Consider the following 20,730-nt stretch of genomic DNA (forward strand, 5'->3'; position numbering starts at 1 on the left):
CAATCCATGTAAATCATGTGAATACGCTGAAGTTGAATCTTCGTTTTCATCCAATCACACTGGTGAAACATTTAAATTCAAATACAACTTGACATGCAATTCGATTTTTGTGGTATATCTAATTACCTGTAAATTATGTAAGAAACAATATACAGGTCGTACTTCTCGCATGCTCAAAGATCGAATAAGGGAGCACCTTTTATCTTTATCAGATAAGGAGCCCAAGACAACGGTAGCTAAGCACTTCAGGTCACATTGTGACAAACCACACAAATATTTCTCATTCAAGGCCATTGATTATGTTCCTAAATTAAACATTGGAGGAAATAGACACGACAAATTAAATAAATGTGAAACCTTCTGGATATTCAGATTACAAACAGGAGCTCCAATAGGTATAAATGAAAAATCAGATCTAAAATTATTTATAGGATAAATAATTATCACAATTTTCACTTATTTATTTTAAGGTTTATTTCACAGTAGTTTATTCACAAGTTTAGTTATTTTAGTTTGTATTCACTTGCCAAAAATGTTTCAATATGGTCTTTTAACTCAGGATCTACATAGTAATGATCCGATAAAAACACATAGATTCGTTATTATTTTCACTAAAATCCTCATTTCATTATGGAAATACACTTTTCTACTTTTTCTCTTTACTCACCAAGAATACACATTTTAGCTAAGATACACAGCAAAGGAGATATTAATATAAATAATAATAAAAAAAATCACTTTTTCTTCTCGCCTAATTAGTTGTTTACTGTTAGAGATTTGAAAATATTACTTCTGGCCCCTTTTGGTAGCTACACTGTAAACCAGTATTATAAAATAGAACAAATCAATCTGTTAAATAAATATATTTATCCATAAGGGATTTATTCCAAACACTTTAGCTGCACCTAGTTAGTCCTGCACATTACGGATTATATCCCTCTACAGGTCAGACTAACAAGGATAGTTAGAAGTCGAATAATATCTAGGACACTTTTTGAAGAGACTAACGCATATATATGTATTTTGTTACAACTTTTGAGATTCCGCAATGTATATTAAGTTGTCATTATAAGCATGTATTCTATATAATTTTTTATGCATGTTTTACTCTTCCGTAAATATCACAAATAATGACATTAATGTCATACTCTGTATACCTTTGTACATCAAACTGTAGATCTACCACCATATTCAATCGATATTACTTTTTTAGCTACTTAGCTGGATACATAATATAAAATGGTCAGTTCTACATTTCGGTATACATTTGTATAAACAAAATTATTTGCTGTCAGAACACAGCATTTATCGGTTGTGAACAGAGGTGCTTTCAGTACTATATGGATATTTAACTGTGTTGTTTTTTATTTCATCCACATTGAGATCTTATTAACAACAGCTAGCTCAATATCTATCGCTGTATTTTAATGTATATACAATTAATCATCTATTCTTATGCTGAACACCTGTTGTTGCAACATTGGTCCAGGCTAAACATGCAAATGAAGCGTTGTAAATGTGTGACACACAACACAAATTTAGAAAATCTGTTCCTTATTGGACAGAGTCAAGCTGCTTAGTTTTGATTGGACCAGGTATGTATTTAACAGGTGAACAGTTAACCCTTTACTATCCCTGACGAAGTGCTGTACCAGCACGAAACATGTTGGTCTGTTTGATATAGAGCTATTGGCTGACAAGCTTACTGGCTGTGATATTGTAACTCTTTTCTGTGATTTCTCACAGTATACTTTCTACGGATATTAATAAAGAAACTTTTAAACTTTCATTCTCGATCCATTTACTGCTGGAACCTTTCCACCTGTGTGGAAGTACCTGAATTGTATAAATATATATATATATATATATACACACACACATTTGTATACATATATATTTATGCATTTATATGTGTATATATGTATGAATGTACACATATACATACATAAATATATATATATATATATATATATATTACACACACATTTGTATACATATATATTTATGCATTTATATGTGTATATATGTATGAATGTATACATATAAATACATAAATATATTATATACACACATTTGTATACATACAGTATATATTTATGCATTTATATGTGTATATATGTATGAATGTACACATATACATACATACATATATATATATATATATATATATATATACACACATTTGTATACATATATATTTATGCATTTATATGTGTATATATGTATGAATGTACACATATAAATACATAAATATATATGTATATATACTAGGGTTGCACCGATACCGATACTAGTATCGGTATCGGTACCGATACCAAGTATTTGCATGAGTACTTGTACTCGTGCAAATGTACCGATACTTAAACCGATACCTCCACTTCCTACCCATATGCTATCTTGTGGCGTTTTTTTCAAACTGCATGTTCCCATTTCATTTTAAACTGGAGTGCACACTGAACTAAAAATTGTTTACTACTGTTCTGCCAATGCAAATTGCTGTTATTTGTATCATTGTAGGAGAGATCATTGTACCTGATTCAGACAAACCCCTGAAGTACTGGGCAGTTAATAAACAGATTTCCAGCTCTGGCTAAAATGGCCCAAAAATATCTTTCTGCCCCATGCAGTAGTGTGGAAAGTGAAAGACTGTTCAACTTAGAGTCGAACCTCCATACAAATGTCAGATTGATGTTATATAACAGCCCTACAACCCAATTGCATCACCCCTTTAAATTTAATATTTTATTGTAATATTTTTTATTTATAAACGTGTTCAGTGAACTTTGTGACAAATAAAACTTTTATTATTTCATAATGTCTTTTGAATTACAGTCCTTTATAATTATAAAGAAGGAATCTTAAATAATTATTATTATTACTGTATTGTGCTTGGTAAAATGTCACATGACATTAAAAAAAAAAGTATCGGTAATTGGTATCAGAGAGTATTTGAAAACAAGTATCGGTACTTGTACTCGGTCATAAAAAAATGGTATCGGTGCAACCCTAATATATACACACACATTTGTATACATACAGTATATATTTATGCGTTTATATGTGTATATATGTATGAATGTACACATATAAATATATAAATATATATATATATATATATACACACATTTGTATACATATATATTTAAATAGATACATATGTTAAAAAAGTTGTTATAATGAAACCCTATGTAAAGCACTTTCAGCCCAGTTTCACACCTGACCTGACATCTCCTAACTTTGACCCCTTATAACTACTCTGTGCAATATTATTATTAAATCATTTTTATTAGACATTGTTAATATGAGTGTTACTGTACATTGTATTTTTGATGTGTTTTGTGACACTTGTTAAGTTCATGCTTTGGCTTTTCAGAAGCGGTGTTAGCCAAAGTGCAAATCATGATCACATTTACTTCCCACTTGTAAAATGAGTAGAAATACGGGTGCACCCGTTAAGGCCCATTTTTGCCTCAACGCAAGCACACGGAGCGTTGCACTCCAACTGTAATCAAGCCCTTTGTCTTTAAAGTAAGAGTCCCAAACAAATATAAAAAATGACATTCAGAACAAGATGCTATAGTCAAAATATATGAGAGTAATTGGCCTATAATATTTTGTTTCTTATGTTTTAAATTAAAAAACAAACAAACATGGCAATAACTGTAAATTTATATAGATTTTCACTCACCGTTCTTGAAGATTAACAGGAAGGCAATCTAATTGTTGTTGGGTTTTGGTAGAACTAGAACGTTTTTGGTAGCTCACATCTGTCTCATTAGTGAACTTATATATACATAAAACAGAACTCCTTATTTCCTCATTTGGTGTTAAATTTAGAAATACTATGGAGGAGTAGGAACAAGGTTGTAGGAAAGTAATTCTGTTGCTTCTCATTTTTAAAAAGAAGAACTTAAGCCTGAAATTATTCACATCTCACAAAATATCTTATGGAAAAAGCAGTTGGATAACATTTGGATCAGGGCTTATGTAACTGACACAAAATATACAACTTCAGAATGATAGTGAGGAATTGAATAAGTATATGTATCCTATGCTTTTTTATTTAAGAATACAAGAATAAAAAATGATTACAAATTATGCATATCTTAATAAAAAACTGTATATTTACATAATTTTGTAAATTATTGAAAAGTTGCTGTATGTTTAAATGAAACAATGAAAAGCCAATGCAATAGAAATTAAAGGAATATGAATTGTTATTTTTTGGGGATTCAGAAAGAGCTTACAATTTAAAACAAATGTTACCAATTTACTTCTATTATCAAATTTGCTGCCATATACTGCTCCTGATACGTAAACACTTTTGAGCTTCAACCCATGCTTTTTAACAAAAGATACCAAGAGATTGAAGAAAATTTTATAATAGAAGTAAATTAGAAAGTTGTTTCAAATTCCATACTCTATCTGAATCATGAAAGAAAAATTTGGGCTTTATGTGACTTAAAGGGACAGTTTACCCCAAAATGTACTCCCCTTTAATTTGTTCCCAGTGATCCATTTTATCTGCTGGAGTTTATTAAATTGTTTACAAGTAGCTCGTTTACCCTTACTTCGGCATTTGGAATAGCTGATTTAGCCTGTGGTATCCTCACCTATACTGAAAGTTTCTGGTCTTAAATCCAAGCTATTGACAGATTATGTGAACAGAGACAGCAGAAGAAATTATAATCCCGGTGGGGTGCAGAAGAGATAACTAATAAAATGATAATTTTCCATTGTTGTCTCTTGGTGCTACGAGGGGGCAAAATATTGAAAGGATCCACCGCTATGTCGAGCAAGCCTGTCGGAATGTTCCAAGCTCTTGACATAGAGGCATCGCCAAGAGGTGTTTACTATACATGCCATTGTCGGAGATGCTGGCTTAGACTACGCCCAGCACCGCCGACCATATTGGTGATGTATAGTAAGCAATCCCTTGAATATTACTGCCATCTGCCTAACCACTATTAACTAATACCCCTAAACCGAAGTACCCAAAATCGCAAACTTAAACTAAATTATAAACATCTAAACCACCACATACCTACCGCAAGACACTAACTATTGACCTCTAAACCACCACATACACACCGCAAGTACTATTCTATTAACTCCTATGCCGCCACATACCCACTGCTATTATCTAACTATTAACCCCTATCCAGCCAAATACCCACTGCTATTATCTAAATATTAACCCCTATGCTGCCACATACCAACTGATAGTATCTAACTATTAACCCCTTTGCGCCCCCATACCCCAAATGCAAACTAATCTAACACCTAACCCCCCTCTAAACTATACCCCCTAAGTAAGAAATAAAAATCTAGGTAAAAAAATTAAAATAAATAAATCTAAACCTCTAAACCCCAAACGCAATCTAACCCTACTCTACCTAACACCTAACCCCCCCTTTAAACTTAACTATTTATTTATCTTCTTTTGTAACTTCACGTGTGCAGGGTCCATTACTTCCTGTCACAAACCCACAACTGGGCTGGGGTCTCTACATGAAGGTATATATCGCTTAAAGTCATAATTCTTCTAGAGCAACATGAGCTGCCTAAAAGAAGTCAGTTTCTTGCCCATGCTCAATAGAAGACAAAATGCAACTTGAGAAGTTAAGTTACCCACACCTCAGCTCCCTTATTTCAGTGTAGACAGTGACTACACTGAGAATTTCTAAGAGCTCATTTTCCAAGAAAACAAGTCATTTCTATGCTATTTTTTTTAATGCAATGTGTTTCTTTTTTATGTCCACTTTGATAAACCTTTTTTTTTTGGTAAAGGAGCAATGTTGACTATTTAATTTCCTTTATAGATCTCATAGCACCATTTAAACCAGACAATAGGTGGTTAAAAGGAAAATGGGGACTCTGCAAGTAAACCATTAACATTAATTACACATACAAGGTATGGTATATTGTACTGGGGCTGGGAAGAGGCTATAACCGGGAATTATGTCAGCCACAAGTTAAAGCAAAAAAAAGTTATACATGTGATATGCACCGCCTGTTGTAATGGTGTGCATGGCAGCCTAAAATGATTTCAAACTGGTGTTTTTCTTTTGTGATCAATATGCTCTCTTATTGTTCCTCTGACCTTGGTTCGGAAAATTAGGCTGGCCAGATTTCCACAAGCAAAATTTAATTTTACTTCTGTTCACATATTTTATGTAGTATTAAATGGATGGTGTCTGCTAAGCAGAACATTATGGGGACATTAAACAATTATCAAACAATCTAAAAGCCTCACTTGAATAATTTCAAAACAGATATTAGTCATAAACAAGAGTGCACACCCCAGAACTATCCTAGAGGAAATGAGAGAGAGTTAAAGGGGCAGTCTACTTGAAAAATTGTATTGTTCAAAAAGATAGATAATATCTTTATTACCCATTCCCCAGTTTTGCATAGCGAACACTGTTATATTTTAGGGACACTGAACCCAAATTTTTTTCTTCTGTGTTTCGGATAGAGCATGCAATTTTAAGCAATTTTCTAATTTACTCCTATTATCAATTTTTTTTTTTTCCATCAAACAATTTTTATTATTTTCAAAGCGAAATCAAACTGAAAATCACACATAACAAGTGTACAAGAGTGTAACGCCAAGTGTACAGACAGTAATCACATATACAATAGCATATACATTAGGGTCATATAACATAGTATAATATCAATTTAAAGTATTCTACTCCAAGATTTGCTAGGTCAAGCTGAGAAAAATAAAACATATTATGTCAAGACACATAGTCCCGTCACAGTTGCCAGTATCTGCAGTTTTTAGGTTTATCCTTGTTTGTTTTCAGGGTTCAGGTGGTCTGCTGTTCCCATATAAAAATTATATCTACAATAGCATCCTGTTTTCTTTTATACGCATAATATATTTTTTCCAATTCAAGCACATGACTCACTTCCTTTACCCACATGGTGTATGAGGGGACAGCAGTTTTCTTCCAAAACCTAGGGATCAAGCGCTTGGCGCAGCTGAGCATACATTGCAGTAATTTCTTTCTATACAAACATGGAATTTTAGGGATATCACTCAGCAGTACCAAACTTGGTGTGAGCACAACAGGTCTACCCAACACCCTATCAATATGTTGACTTATGTTGTCCCAATAGGGGCAGAGGTAGGGACAGGACCACCAAATGTGCGAGAGAGTGCCCACCTCCCCACAGTGTCTCCAACATAGTGAGGAGGAGTTAGGAAAAATGCTACGTAAGCGGTGGGGGGTCAGATACCACCTCGAAAGAAGTTTGTAGTTTGTTTCAACCATTGCCATTGATAGGGAGGATTTTTTGGTCTCTAAAAAAATCTGCTGCCACTGAGTGTCTGTGATTACTATGTTTAACTCTTTTTCCCATTTTGTGATGTACGTGGGTTTTTTACTAGGGAAAGTTCCTCTAAGAAGTTTGTATACAATGGACACATGGGATTTAGTGACTGAGGTAGTTGTACACAGTGTTTCAAAGGAGGTAAGAGGTCTGACAAGATTAGCCTTATGGGCACTATTGTGAATAGCATGTCTAATTTGAAGGTATGGGAACCAAAGGTGGAAAGGAGCACCTAGAAGTTGATGGATATCAGCTTGGGATCTAATAAGTCCATTTTGGAGTATCATGTGTGCTGGTATGTTAGTAGGTTTACCCTCTAGTCGTTGTAAGGGAAAGGTGTGTGCTTGTAGCAGTAAGGGGTTATTGAGCACAGGGGATAGAGGGGAAATGGGAGTCGAAATCTGATTTTCTTCAGCTAGAGTTTTATCCCATATTTTAAGGGTGGAAGCTATATAGTAGTTTCCCCAAATTTCTGTTGGTCTATTTCTGTGTGGGATCCAGCACTGGTCGCCCAAGTTCAGGCCACCCGCCAGAAATGTTTCTATCTGTATCCAGGGTTTCGCTAAGGGGGAATGTTTCCTAGCAACTATGCGAGCCATATGCGCAGCTTTATAATAATACATCAGGTTTGGGGATCCCAAACCTCCATCTTCTCTCTTTAAAAACAGGGTGTTCCTGGCCACCCTGGCCCTCTTATGATCCCAAATAAATAAGTCGAACATTTTTTGTTGTTTTATTAAGTACTGAGTGGGGAGATCTAGTGGGAGGACCTGGAACAAATATAGATATTTAGGAAGGAGGTTCATTTTTATTGCATTAATGCGTTCAGCCCAAGAAAGGTGGCCCTGCTTACTCCAAAGCTCTAGGGATTTATTAGTTTCTGTTTGGAGAGGTATATAATTAAGATTAAACAATTCCGTGTGATTAGGAGATATGTCTATCCCTAGGTATCTTATTTTGCTAGTTATCTGGAATGAGGTATTATTTGTTATATACTGTACCTCGTCCTCTGCAAGATGTAAGGGTAATATCATTGACTTTTCCATATTGACAGAGAAGTTGGAAACCAATTTATAACTCTCTAGTTCTCTGAGTATGGTGGGGATGGAAGAAAGTGGAGAGCTTATTGTAAATATAATGTCATCAGCATATAAAAGACACTTTTGACAAATCTCTCCGAAAGTGACTCCGTGAACAAGGGGATTGCTTCTTATTCGCGCCGCTAATGCCTCCACCGCCTGAGCGAATAGGAGAGGGGATAGGGGGCATCCCTGACGTGTGCCATTGTTTATGTGGATCTTTTGTGAGAGTGTATTGTTTGCATTGACGCGCGCTGAAGGGCCAGAATAGAGTACTTTAATGCGAGCAATTAATTTTTGCGAGAATCCAAACCTTGACAGGATGGACCAGAGAAAATCCCAGTCCACCCTGTCGAAGGCCTTCTCCGCATCTGTGGATAGCAAGATCAGGGGCAATTTGGTAGATGAAGCGGTAAGCAAAGTGTGCAGAACCCGAATGGTGTTATCTTTGGCCTCCCTGCGTGGAATAAATCCCACTTGGTCGGAGTGCACCAAAGAGGGTAAGTATTTGTTAATTCTCGTGGCAATTAGTTTAGCATATAATTTAATATCAATATTTATTAAGGAGATAGGGCGGTAATTGGCTACCTTATCAGTGGGTTTATTTGGCTTAGGGATAACAGAAATAGTGGCTTCTAGGAGGTTTGGGGTTAGCTGACCTTCTTCATCTAATGATTGGTACATGCTCAACAAGTGGGGGCCTAGTAGGGTTTTAAACAGGTGATAGAATTTAGGCGTAAAACCGTCAGGTCCCGGGGCTTTGCCCTGGGGGAGGCTTTTAATTGCCAACATAATTTCCTGAATAGTGAATCTATCATCCAGCGCCTCGCAATCTGCTTTAAGTAATGTTGGAAGCTGGATATTGGATAAGTAACTATTTATCTTAGTTAGTTTAGTTTCCAAGTCAAGGGAGGGGAGGTTATATAATGAGGAGTAGTATTGTGCAAATTGGTTGACAATGTCAGTGTTCGTGGTGAATGTGGCACCATCCGGGCCTGTAATTTTATCAATAAAGGTTTTGTAGCGTTTCTTTTTCAGGGATCTAGCAAGAAGGCGCCCAGCTTTATTACTTTCAACAAAGAATTTTGATTCGGAGGCTATGGCTCTCATATGTGCATTTTTAATTAAATATTGGTGAAGTTCCTCTCTGGCCTGTTGGGATTTCTGTAGGAGGAGTTGAGATTGAGGGTTCTGTTTCAGGTCATTTTCACACTTGTTAAAGTTGGAGGTTAATGAATTAAGTTGGCCCTCCCTCTGTTTACGTTGTCTATGTGTGTGCCCCATTATCACCCCCCTTATATAGCATTTATATGCTTCCCAGTTATTGGTTGCTGAGGTGGCTGAGGGGGTATTAAAAGTAAAGAACTCAGTCGTCTTTTCTTCTATGTCAGTTGTGATCAGTGGATCTAAGAAAATCTGGTCACTTAGTCTCCAATATTGCTGAAATTGTGGCTTAGCTGACCATAAAAAATTGGTGCACACCATACTATGATCAGACCAGGCAGTGTGAAAAAGTCTAGAGTCGCATAGTGAGGGTAGTGTTCGTTGTTCGCATAATATATAGTCTAGGCGTGTGTATGAGCGTTGTGGATTAGAGAAGAATGTAAAATCTTTTGTAGTTGGGTGTGTCACTCTCCAGGTATCAAACATGGGTATATTACGTATGGCCTGCCAGTTAGCTTTTATCTGCGAGTTTTGCATATAGGAGCGGCCTGTGGAGGTGTCTAGTGTGGGGCTGATTGGGAAGTTAAAGTCTCCACCTAGGAAAACTGGGCCTTTCGAGATATCCAAAATATGATTGATGACCTTGCGGAAAAATGAAGATCTGGGACGGATAGGTGCATATATGTTTGCCAGTGTAATGGGTCTGCCAAAGTAAAGACCTGTCAGTACTAAAATCCGCCCATCTGCGTCAGTGTATTTGTCTAGCAGAGTGAATGAGGTACCCTTCCTAAAAGAGATGCCTACGCCGTTATGTTTTGTCGGTCCAGAACTTAGAAAATGCTGATCATAATATAACTGCGAAAGTCTGGGCTCATTGGTCTTTTTGAAGTGAGTCTCTTGTGTCATAATAATGTCCACTTTTTTCCTGTAGAAATCATGAAATGCTATGGAGCGTTTTTGAGGGGACAGGAAACCCTTAACATTTTGTGTGGCTAACCGAAATTGACTAGGCTGGCTTTGTTCAGGCATTTGACCCTTAGCGTTGATGTCTAAACTTGTGGAGGTGTGCTTTTTTCAACAATAAATATGTGGTATACCAACCCTGCTATAATATGCACTCTGATAAATACTTCACTATCTAGTACACTGGAATACTATAACTGTTTAAACAAAATGAAAACTTGTAACAGATACTCCTTGAACTGTAAAGGGAAAAGGGAAAAGAAAGGAGGGAGGAAAAAAAAAAAAGAAAGGAAAGAAGGGGGATAGGTAAGTGGGAAAGAAACAGGTAATAGAAACAGTTGGGGAATAAAGTAGAAGGACTGAGTAGAGGGATGAGTACAGTATGACGGAACTCCCCCGACAGGCCGAGGGTGAAAGACATAAAACCAATAACATAAACATAAACCAATGCCCTGTTAGAGGGCTCATCCAAGTATATTACACACATCTTAACATGTTACTAACGATGTCACATAGGTATAGAAGAACAATTTTAGTGTAAAAGTCTGAGGTGATTGAGCTCATAGACAGACAAGATGAGAAATAGCTCATTATATAGTCATTCAACAGTGTCCCGTTTTAGTATCTAACTACTTATACTCACGACCTCAAGGTATTCGTGGTTAGTCCAGGTCAAGACTGGTTGTGTCCGCCGTGAGGAGGACACAATCAGACAGTTCTTCTTTATGCAATCCTCCAAGCAAACAAAGAAAGGAGTGAGGGATAGCACAAACATAACTTTCATAACTGGTGCATGATTGCACAACCATTATCCAGTGCAAACCTGAATCATAAGTTCCAGACAAGTCTTTCTCCTATCGAGGCTCTGGCCTCTGGTCAGGTTCAAGATTTTTCCGTTTTGCTGATAGGGCTTCAAAGCAAGGGTAGGTTCGCTCAGGTATTATCCGCTGAGGTGGAGGGATCTGGGCATATCTTCTTCCTGTTTTTCTTGTCAACTACTTCGGACCAGAGACGTCTCTGAGGCTTTGGTTGTGGTAGTTTGCGTGCCTCCGGCTGAGGAGTAGTGGTTTCTGGGATAGGAATGTCCAGCAGCTTACAAAAATCTTCAATTTTTTCTGGGGAGCTGCACTCATGACGCTTTCCATTTTTAATAATTTGCAGTGATACGGGAAATCCCCATCTGTAAGGGATCTGTAGAGTTCTTAGGTGGGAGGTGAGGATGGTAAATCCCTTTCGGAGTTGCAGCGTTCTAGTAGATAAGTCCTGAAAAATTTGGACCTTTGCACCCATATAAGAGAAATGTGGTTGTGTTCTAGCCAGTTGGAGAATTTTCTCTCTGTCTTTATAGCTCAGGAAACAGATTATAATGTCCCTTGGAGGTTGATTATCGTTCGGTTTCGGTCGTAGAGATCTATGTGCTCTCTCCAAAGGTATGGGTTCAATCACACGCTGGTTGGAGATTGCCAGAGACTGAAACAGATGTTGTAAATATTCTGATATATCTTCGCCTTTGATTGATTCAGGAATTCCGCGTATTCGGAGGTTATTTCTGCGCGCCCTATTTTCGACATCATCAAGCTTATTTTCTAGTTCAAGGATTTGTGATTGTTGGGCCTCTATGGAGTGTGACATTTCTGCCATTTCCTTAGTGATTTCTTCCCTATCATCTTCCAATGTCTCCACTCTAAATCCAAGCTCATTAATGTCCCTCTTTAGGTCCGCACACTCAGCTTTAATGCATAACTTCACCTGATCAATTAAGTCCTCCATAGCTTTTAGTGTTACTGGTGCTTCTTTAAGATGTAAATGTGGGTTAGAAGGTGATGTCAAGGGCTCTTGTGCGTGTGGGCTATCACATAAATCCTCATCTTCGCTAGAGGCCTGTGGTATATCAGTTTTCTTTTTTGTGCTATCTGTCTTTTTAAAAAAGGAGTTTACAGCTCCCGATGTAGATGTGGATTTTAAGGCCTTGTCAGGTTTTGTGACCCTGCGCTGCGACATGGTAGAGATAAATTTGCTCTTTAAATAAACTTTTGTCTTCGCTTTTCTTTTTCCCTCTTTCACCTCTGTCTTTTATGTTTATCAGGCAGCGTAACAGTGACTCTGTGCGTCTCTGGCAAAATGGAGTAAGTCAGATCTATACAACCATACAGCTTATTCCCATTATATAATAAAATGAATAGTGCCTTTAGTACATCATTATAAACCTGTCTAGGTCATTGCTTCTTATGGAGAAGTAGGTATTGCTGTCGGTGCTTGGGGTTGTGTGTGGCTCTTTTACTATGCCATAAGGCCTCTGTTGTTATGCCCTGTTAAAAATGGCGACTGCCATGTGGGTGCTGTGAAAGATGCAGCTTACCGGGCCTGTGCGAAAATCCGTAGTGAGCGGGTGCTATGGCATGCCGGTCTCTGAACAGTCCGTGAAGGTTCTGCGCGGTCAGCAGGTAAGTAGGTAAGCTCGGGCTGATGCGTGATATCGGGACTCCGTCCCTGCGTTTACTGGAGTAAGGCTTCAACCGCGGCCCATGCCGTTATCAGATTGCGAGGTCCGGAGTCCTTACCGGGGCTAGTGAGTGACAGCGTTACACTCTCTAGTCCTTCCCAGTGCTCTGGGTATCAGTTTTAGGGCACTGTTGAGGTTATTAGATGACCCACGGGAGAGTCCCGTCCTCACTGTAGCAGGAGCTTTAGGCTGGTGCGGCCATTCAGAACGCCCGCACGCTCCGCCCCCACCTATTATCAATTTTTATTTGTTCACTTGCTATCTTTATTTGAAAAAGAAGGCATCTAAGCTTCATTTTTGGTTCAGAATGCTGGACTGCACTTTTTTTTCCTTTCAAAAACAGCTTTATTAATGGTTATGAAGAGAAATACAAAGACAAAAAGAAAAGCCAGAAAAGGGACATTACCATACAATCCACAATATACATTAAGGGATTTAAATATTTGAGAAAATAGTAATGATGTTTCTTCAAGTGGTCTGGATACAAAGTCTGTTTGATGGATATTGTGCATAGCAATATTCATGTGGGAATCCCACTACATCCATTTACAATGTATCAATAAAAGACTTTTCCATTTTATACTTTCTACCCTCTCTTATATCTCCCTTCTCTTTCATAAAACAACATATATACAGTAGAGTCTAAAACATAAAGGAAAAAAAAACAACAACAGAGATTGATTAATTTATATTGAGGTGAGTTAGGGTACTTAACATTATATTAACCTAGGTGTATTATGTGATCAAGACAGGTCATGAGGTCGGACTCGGAGGGTGTAGGAATGAGATTTGTTTACTTGGTTAGTTAGGCAACAAATGTATAAGGGGGCTATTTTGAGTAAGTGTATTATTCCCAAAAGAAAAGCATTGCGTGATAAAAGTTGAGTCAGCCAGATTTTTGATAGTGATATTTCTCTAATGCTATAAGCCGAGATACGTTTTGCTTCCAACTTTGTATTGTGGGAACCTGGATTTGTTTCCAGAGTCGGGGTATTAATTGTTTGGCTCCACTTAACATTATGTATAACAGCGTCAGCTTATATTTGCATTTAAGGTTTATTAAAGTTTATTAAATAACAAAATTAGGGGATCGAACTGAATCTCTAGTGTTAAGATTTGTTTTATTTCACTGTGTACCTCTTGCCAAAAAAGGCTTAAGAATTGGACAATCCCACCAGATATGGGCTAGAGTTCCAACCTGGTTGCAACCTCTCCAACATTTGGGATCTGTCTGATTATATATTTTAGATAGCCTACTTGGGTGCAGGTACCATCGGCACAGGATTTTCATGTTCATCTCTGTTATGGTCATGGAAGATGGGGACTTACCCATTTGTTTAAATATTATATTCTAGTCCTTTGGCGGGATTGTAATACCAAGATCTTTCTCCCAAGATTTTGTGTAAATCGGGGGATTTGTGGAATGGATATCTAGCAAAAATGTATAGATTCGGGAAAGAGTTCCCCTCATAGGGGCCTGTGTCCAGCACAAGGACTCGAAGGGCATTAGATTCCTGAGTAATTTGTGTTTGTCTTTGTTTTGTGTAACAAAGTGTGAGAGTTGTAGATACTCGAACCATCTTTCGAAAAAGGGAATATTTTTCTCGGTCAAAGCTGACTTAGGTAGTAGTTTCCCATTTTCTTGTACTGTATGGCAGGGTAAGTGTGTATGAATATTGTTGGGTTTTCCTATCGAGGCATCTAAGTATATTGGGAATTTTGGATTATGTAGCAGCGGGATAAGCGGGAAAGGGATTGTCGATACTTCGTTTTGTGTCAAGCTTAACCTATCCCAGGTTAAAAGAGTGTCTCGAATTAATGCAGGGGCAGAGGAGGTCAGTTGCCTAAGCTGTTTGGGAAGCCAACAGACACTCCCTAGGCTTCTAGTATTTACAAGATCGTGTTCTAGGGTTACCCATTCTTTGTTCTTTTCATTTTTACACCAGTCTACCACTCTGATTAGTTGCGCAGCATGCTTATAATAATTAAGATTAGGGATGCCCAGGCCGTCGTTATTCCGGTGTCGATATAAGGTATTTTTTTTAGATACGGGGCATTTTATGCGCCCAGATGAATGTATTAGCTATGTTTTGTATTGTATTTAAATAGCTAAGAGGCAGCTGTATTGGTATTGTCTGAAACAGATATAAAAAGCGTGGCAACATTCTCATTTTATAAGCGTGGATTCTGCCTAACCAAGATAGATGTTTGTGTTGCCAATTATTTAAATCAGCTTGCGTGGATCTAAGCAGTGTATGGTAGTTGAGCGTAAAAAGGGCGCCCAGATTTTTTGCAAGTTGTATTCCTAGGTATTTTAGTGAAAAGTGTTGCGGTGTAAACTGGTAGGATGTATGTATCCTGTGGGTCATTTGATCTGATATTGCTATTCCCAGGAATTCTGATTTGGAGGTGTTTATTTTTAAATTCGACAGCATACTATAGCATACATTTGCCTCCATGAGGGCTGGTATTGATATTTCGGGATTAGTTAATGAGAAAAGAACATCATCTGCATAAAGGGATATTTTATATTGGATATGTCCTATGTCCAACCCACAGATATTCTTGTTTCTTCTAATGTTAGCAGCTAGAACCTCCATGGGCAAGATGAACAGGAGAGGTGAAAGGGGGCACCCCTGTCTTGTACCATTTTGAATAGAGAGAGGGTTAGACAGTGAGTCATTTAGCCTTATGTAGGCTCTGGGTGCGTTATATAGTGCAAAAATTTATCTGAGAATGCCCGGCTCAAAAACAAATTGAAGTAGGGTATCTCTTAGAAATTGCCAATATAGCCTATCAAAGGCCTTCTCAGCGTCAATGGCCAAAAACATTGTAGGGATCTCGTGGGTTTGGGAGTATTCTAATAAATTAAAAACTTTGATGGTATTGTCACGTGCTTCTCTGAGAGGAACAAAGCCAACTTGATTAGGGTGAATTCATTGGGTAAGTATCTTATTAATTCTATTTGCTAATATTTTTGTGTATATTTTGATATCTACATTCAGGAGTGATTTGGGCCTAAAGTTGGCAGGGGTATCGGCGGTTTTGCCAGGCTTTGGCTTCAAGCATATAGGGTGGGAATGGGCTCTTTTGACTGGTACTGTTAAAAATAGAGCATAAGTGAGGTATCAATATTGGTAGGAATTTTTTGTAGTATTGAACTGTAAGGTTGTCAGGGCCCGGGCTCTTCCCTACTGGCATTTGTTTGAGGGCTGCTGCAATTTCAGTTGGAGTGATTGGGATATCTAATTCCTGTACCTGGTAGTTTTGGTAGTGGAGAGTTTTGTAGGGATGCATTATGTTCCGAGTCAATGCCTTGAGTTGAGGGGTTGGCCTTTAAGTTATAAAGCGTGGAATAGTATGAGTGGAACTGGGAGAGGATATCTGTGGTGGAATATACTTTCTTGTTGGCGGGAGTTTTTAATTCATGTACAAAACTCTTGAGTTTTTTTAGCTTTAAAGCTCTGGCTAGCAGTTTTCCTGATCTATGGTTCTCAAAGTAGAATTTTTGTCTGGTTTTTAATGCCATTTGGTTGCATTCTTTGGTTAAAAGGTCCTGAACAGCTTGTCTTGCCTCTTCTAGTTTAGATTGTAATTGTTGATCTATAGGGTTAATTTTATGTTCATACTCAATCTTAGAAAGGGTATCTGTTAATTCTTGGTAATGGTGTCTAGCGAGTTTTGTGATATAGCATTTGTGGTTTTCCCAGACTAGAAAAGGGTCAGTGTCTGGACGTAGATTAAACTTAAAGTATTCTGGTAATAATTTTTCTACCTTGGTTATGAAATCAGGGGCAGTTAATAAGGTATCATCTAACTTCCAAAGGAAGGTACCGTTTGGCACAGAGGGCCATTTAATTCGTAGTATAACTGCAGAGTGGTCTGACCAGACCGTGTGTGTGATTTTAGAGGAGCTTCTCTGATTTGTCAGGAAATAATCTATCCTACTATAGGATCTGTGTGGGGGGGAGAAGAATGTGTAATCCAGTTTAGTGGGGTTTAAAAGTCTCCATATATCATTTAAGTTCTGATCTTGCATGATTTTCCATAGTTGTCTGATGGTGCTTTTTGAAGTTGTGGGGTGTGGATTTGTGCTATCAAGGTTAGGCTGGAAAGGTATATTGAAGTCACCTCCAAAAAATATTGCTCCCTTTGAGAAATTTAATATTTGTTTGAAGCTTTTTTTAAAGAACGGTAGCTGTTTAGTGTTAGGTGCATATATGTTTATCAGGGTAGTTGGAGTTCCATAAAGCAAGCCAAAGACACATAGGAGTCTGCCCTCCAAATCTGTGTGGGTTTGTAAATGCGTGAAGGGAATATACTTACTTATCAGGATGCTCACTCCGTTTTTCTTCAGTTCGGAGGAGCTGTGGAAGTGCTGTGTGTATAAGGGACCAAAGTATTTGGGTTCTTTTAATTTTTGGAAATGGGTTTCTTGCAGGAAGAGAATGTCTCCTTTTTTTCTTGCAGAGATCTGATAGAGCTAGGGATCTTTTCTGTGGTGAATTGAAACCCTTAACATTTTGAGTTATTAGGGAAATGTGTTTGTCTTTCAGAGCCATTTATTACTTGTTGTGTAAAATGTGAGAATTGACTAGGACCCTCTCTGACCTTAGGATATCGGGTAAATGTACCTCAGGTAACACTTAAACAAAAAACAACATATCAACAGTAATAAAAAAAAAACAATGTAAAACAAACCATCGGGCCGATCACACTCCCCAAAAAACATCTGGAGGCACCAGTTAAATGCATTGTGACTAAGTAGCCAGCAGAAGTCACAATCAGCTTGATCAGGCAGATGGCTGGATATGGTAACCAGCTCCTTTAGCAGTATTAATTGGTAAGAACATAATTTCAGTCATCAATAACCATGCAACTTTTTTTTTTTTTTTTAAAACAGTAACACGTAAGGTTGTTTCAAATGAGCTTATGTAACATTAGGATGGGGAGGGAGAACAAGGGGAGAACAAGACATAAGGGGAAATAACATTGCCATAGTCTCACCATCTTTTGTTTAGTGTCAGGGCAGACTGAGAGGTAGTAAGTCCCATTATCTAATTAGAAATGTCCATAGGTAGTCTTCAAAGTAGGTGGCTGGATTGAAGAATACGCTTATTTCTCTACAGTTGCCCGCTGCTTTGAGTGGGGTTCCAGATGAGACATGGAGGCCTTTTTCCTTGGAGGAGATGAGTGTGAGGCTTGGGACTTATCTTTCGCAGAAGGGTGGACTCGTTGCCATTTTTCTTGAGGTTGTGAGGACGACCTGTTGCTTGCTCGGTTAGGGGTTGAAGTCGACTCTATGCAGCTGGGGGGTCTAGATCCAAAGCCTTGAAGAAGTTAGGAACATCTTTAATGGTTCTACAGGACAGTTTCTGGTTTTCATGTAGGACGTATAGATGGAATGGGAATCCCTATCTATACAGAATTCTTTTTTGTCTCAGAAGAGATGTCAAGGGATTAAGTTCACACCATCTTTGGAGCGTGCGTGTGGAGAGGCCGGTGTAAAACTGCAGAACATTACCTCTGAAACTGGCTGTTTTTTCCGAGAGCAATTAAGCAAGTCTTCTTTCTCTCTAAATATGCAAAATTTGATTATGATGTCCCGTGGTGGAGCTGCTTCTGGCGGTCTAGGTCTTCGCATCGCAACACACTAAATTAAAATATTAACCCCTAAACCTAACACCCCCAACTTTAAATTAAACTTACAATATAACTATCTTTAAATAAATAAAGACTTACCTGTGAAATAAAAAAAAACTAAGTTTAAACTATAAATTAAACTTACATGACTATTTTAAATAAATAAACGCCTAGATTTAGAGTTTTGTAGGTAAAGACCCGCGTAGCTAACGCTGCTTTTTTTCCAGTGCACCCTTAAGACAACGCTGGTATTTAGAGTTGTCTGAGTGGCTGAGTTAGGCTCAGAAAAGGGAGCGTTGAGCATAATTTAGCTCCACTTCAACCCTCAATACTAGCGTTGCCTACGGTAGCGGTAAGCTGGAAAAACGTGCTCGTGCACAATATCCCCATAGGAAACAATGGGGATGAGCTGGCTGCAAAAAAACCTAACACCTGCAAAAAAGCAGCGTTCAGCTCCTAACGCAGCCCCATTGTTTCCTATGGGGAAACACTTTCTAAGTCGACACCCTAACATGAACCCCGAGTCTAAACACCCCTAACCTTACACTTATTAACCCCTAATCTGCCGCCCCCGGCATCGTTGCACCTGCATTTTACTATTAACCCCTAATCTGCCGCTCCGGACACCGCCGCAACCTACATTATCCATATGAACCCCTAATCTGCTGCCCCTAACATCGCCGTCACCTATATTATATTTATTGCCCCCTAATCTGCCCCCACCAACATCGCCGCCACCTACCTACACTTATTAACCCCTAATCTGCCGACCGGACATCGCCGACACTATAATAAATGTATTAACCCTTAAACCGCCACACTCCCGCCTCGCAAACACTATAATAAATTGTATTGACCCCTAATCTGCCCTCCCTAACATCGCCGCCACCTACCTACAATTATTAACCCCAAATCTCCCACCCGCAACGTCGCCACTACTATAATAAAGTTATTAACCCCTAAAACTAAGTCTAACCCTAACACCCCCTAACTTAAATATAATTTAAATTAAACTAAATAATATTCCTATAATTAAATAAATTATTCCTATTTAAAACTAAATACTTACCTATAAAATAAACCCTAATATAGCTATAATATAACTAATAGTTACATTGTAGCTATTTTAGGATTTATATTTATTTTACAGGCAACTTTGTATTTATTTTAACTAGGTACAATAGCTATTAAATAGTTATTAACAATTTAATAGCTACCTAGTTAGAATAATTACAAAATTACCTGTAAAATAAATCCTAACCTAAGTTACAATTAAACCTAACACTACACTATCATTAAATTAATTAAATAAATTAGCTACAATTACCTACAATTACATTTAATTAAATAAACTAAACTATAGTACAAAAAACAAACACTAAATTACAGAAAATAAAAAAAGAATTACAAGAAGTTTAAACTAATTACACCTAATCTAATCCCCCTAATAAAATAATAAAAAAAACCAAAATAAAAAAATGCCCTACCCTATTCTAAATTACAAAGTAATCAGCTCTTTTACCAGCCCTTAAAAGGGCTTTTTGCGGGGCATTTCCCCAAAGTAATCAGCTCTTTTACCTGTAAAAAAAAATACAACCCCCCAACATTAAAACCCACCACCCACATACCCCTACTCTAACCCACCCAATGCCCCCTTAAAAAAACCAATTAGCCAATTGGATTGAGCTCGCATTCTATTGGCTGTTCCAATCAGCCAATAGAATGTGAGCTCAATCCGATTGGCTGATTGAATCAGCCAATCAGATTTTTCCTACCTTAATTCCGATTGGCTGATAGAATCCTATCAGCCAATCGGAAATTCGAGGGATGCCATCCTGGATGACATTCCTTAAAGGAACTGTCATTCGTCGTTAGTCCGTCGGGGAAGGTGGATGTTCCGCGTCGGCGGTCTGAAGATGGAGCCGGAAGAAAGAAGATAGAAGATGCCGCTTGGAGGAAGACATCGCCCGGATGAAGGACCTCTTCTTTGCTGCTTGGATCAAGACTTCGCCCGGATGGAGGACCTCTTCTTTGCTG

This window comes from Bombina bombina, chromosome 4 (assembly GCF_027579735.1).
Source record: "Bombina bombina isolate aBomBom1 chromosome 4, aBomBom1.pri, whole genome shotgun sequence".
In the NCBI taxonomy this organism is placed as follows: domain Eukaryota; kingdom Metazoa; phylum Chordata; class Amphibia; order Anura; family Bombinatoridae; genus Bombina; species Bombina bombina.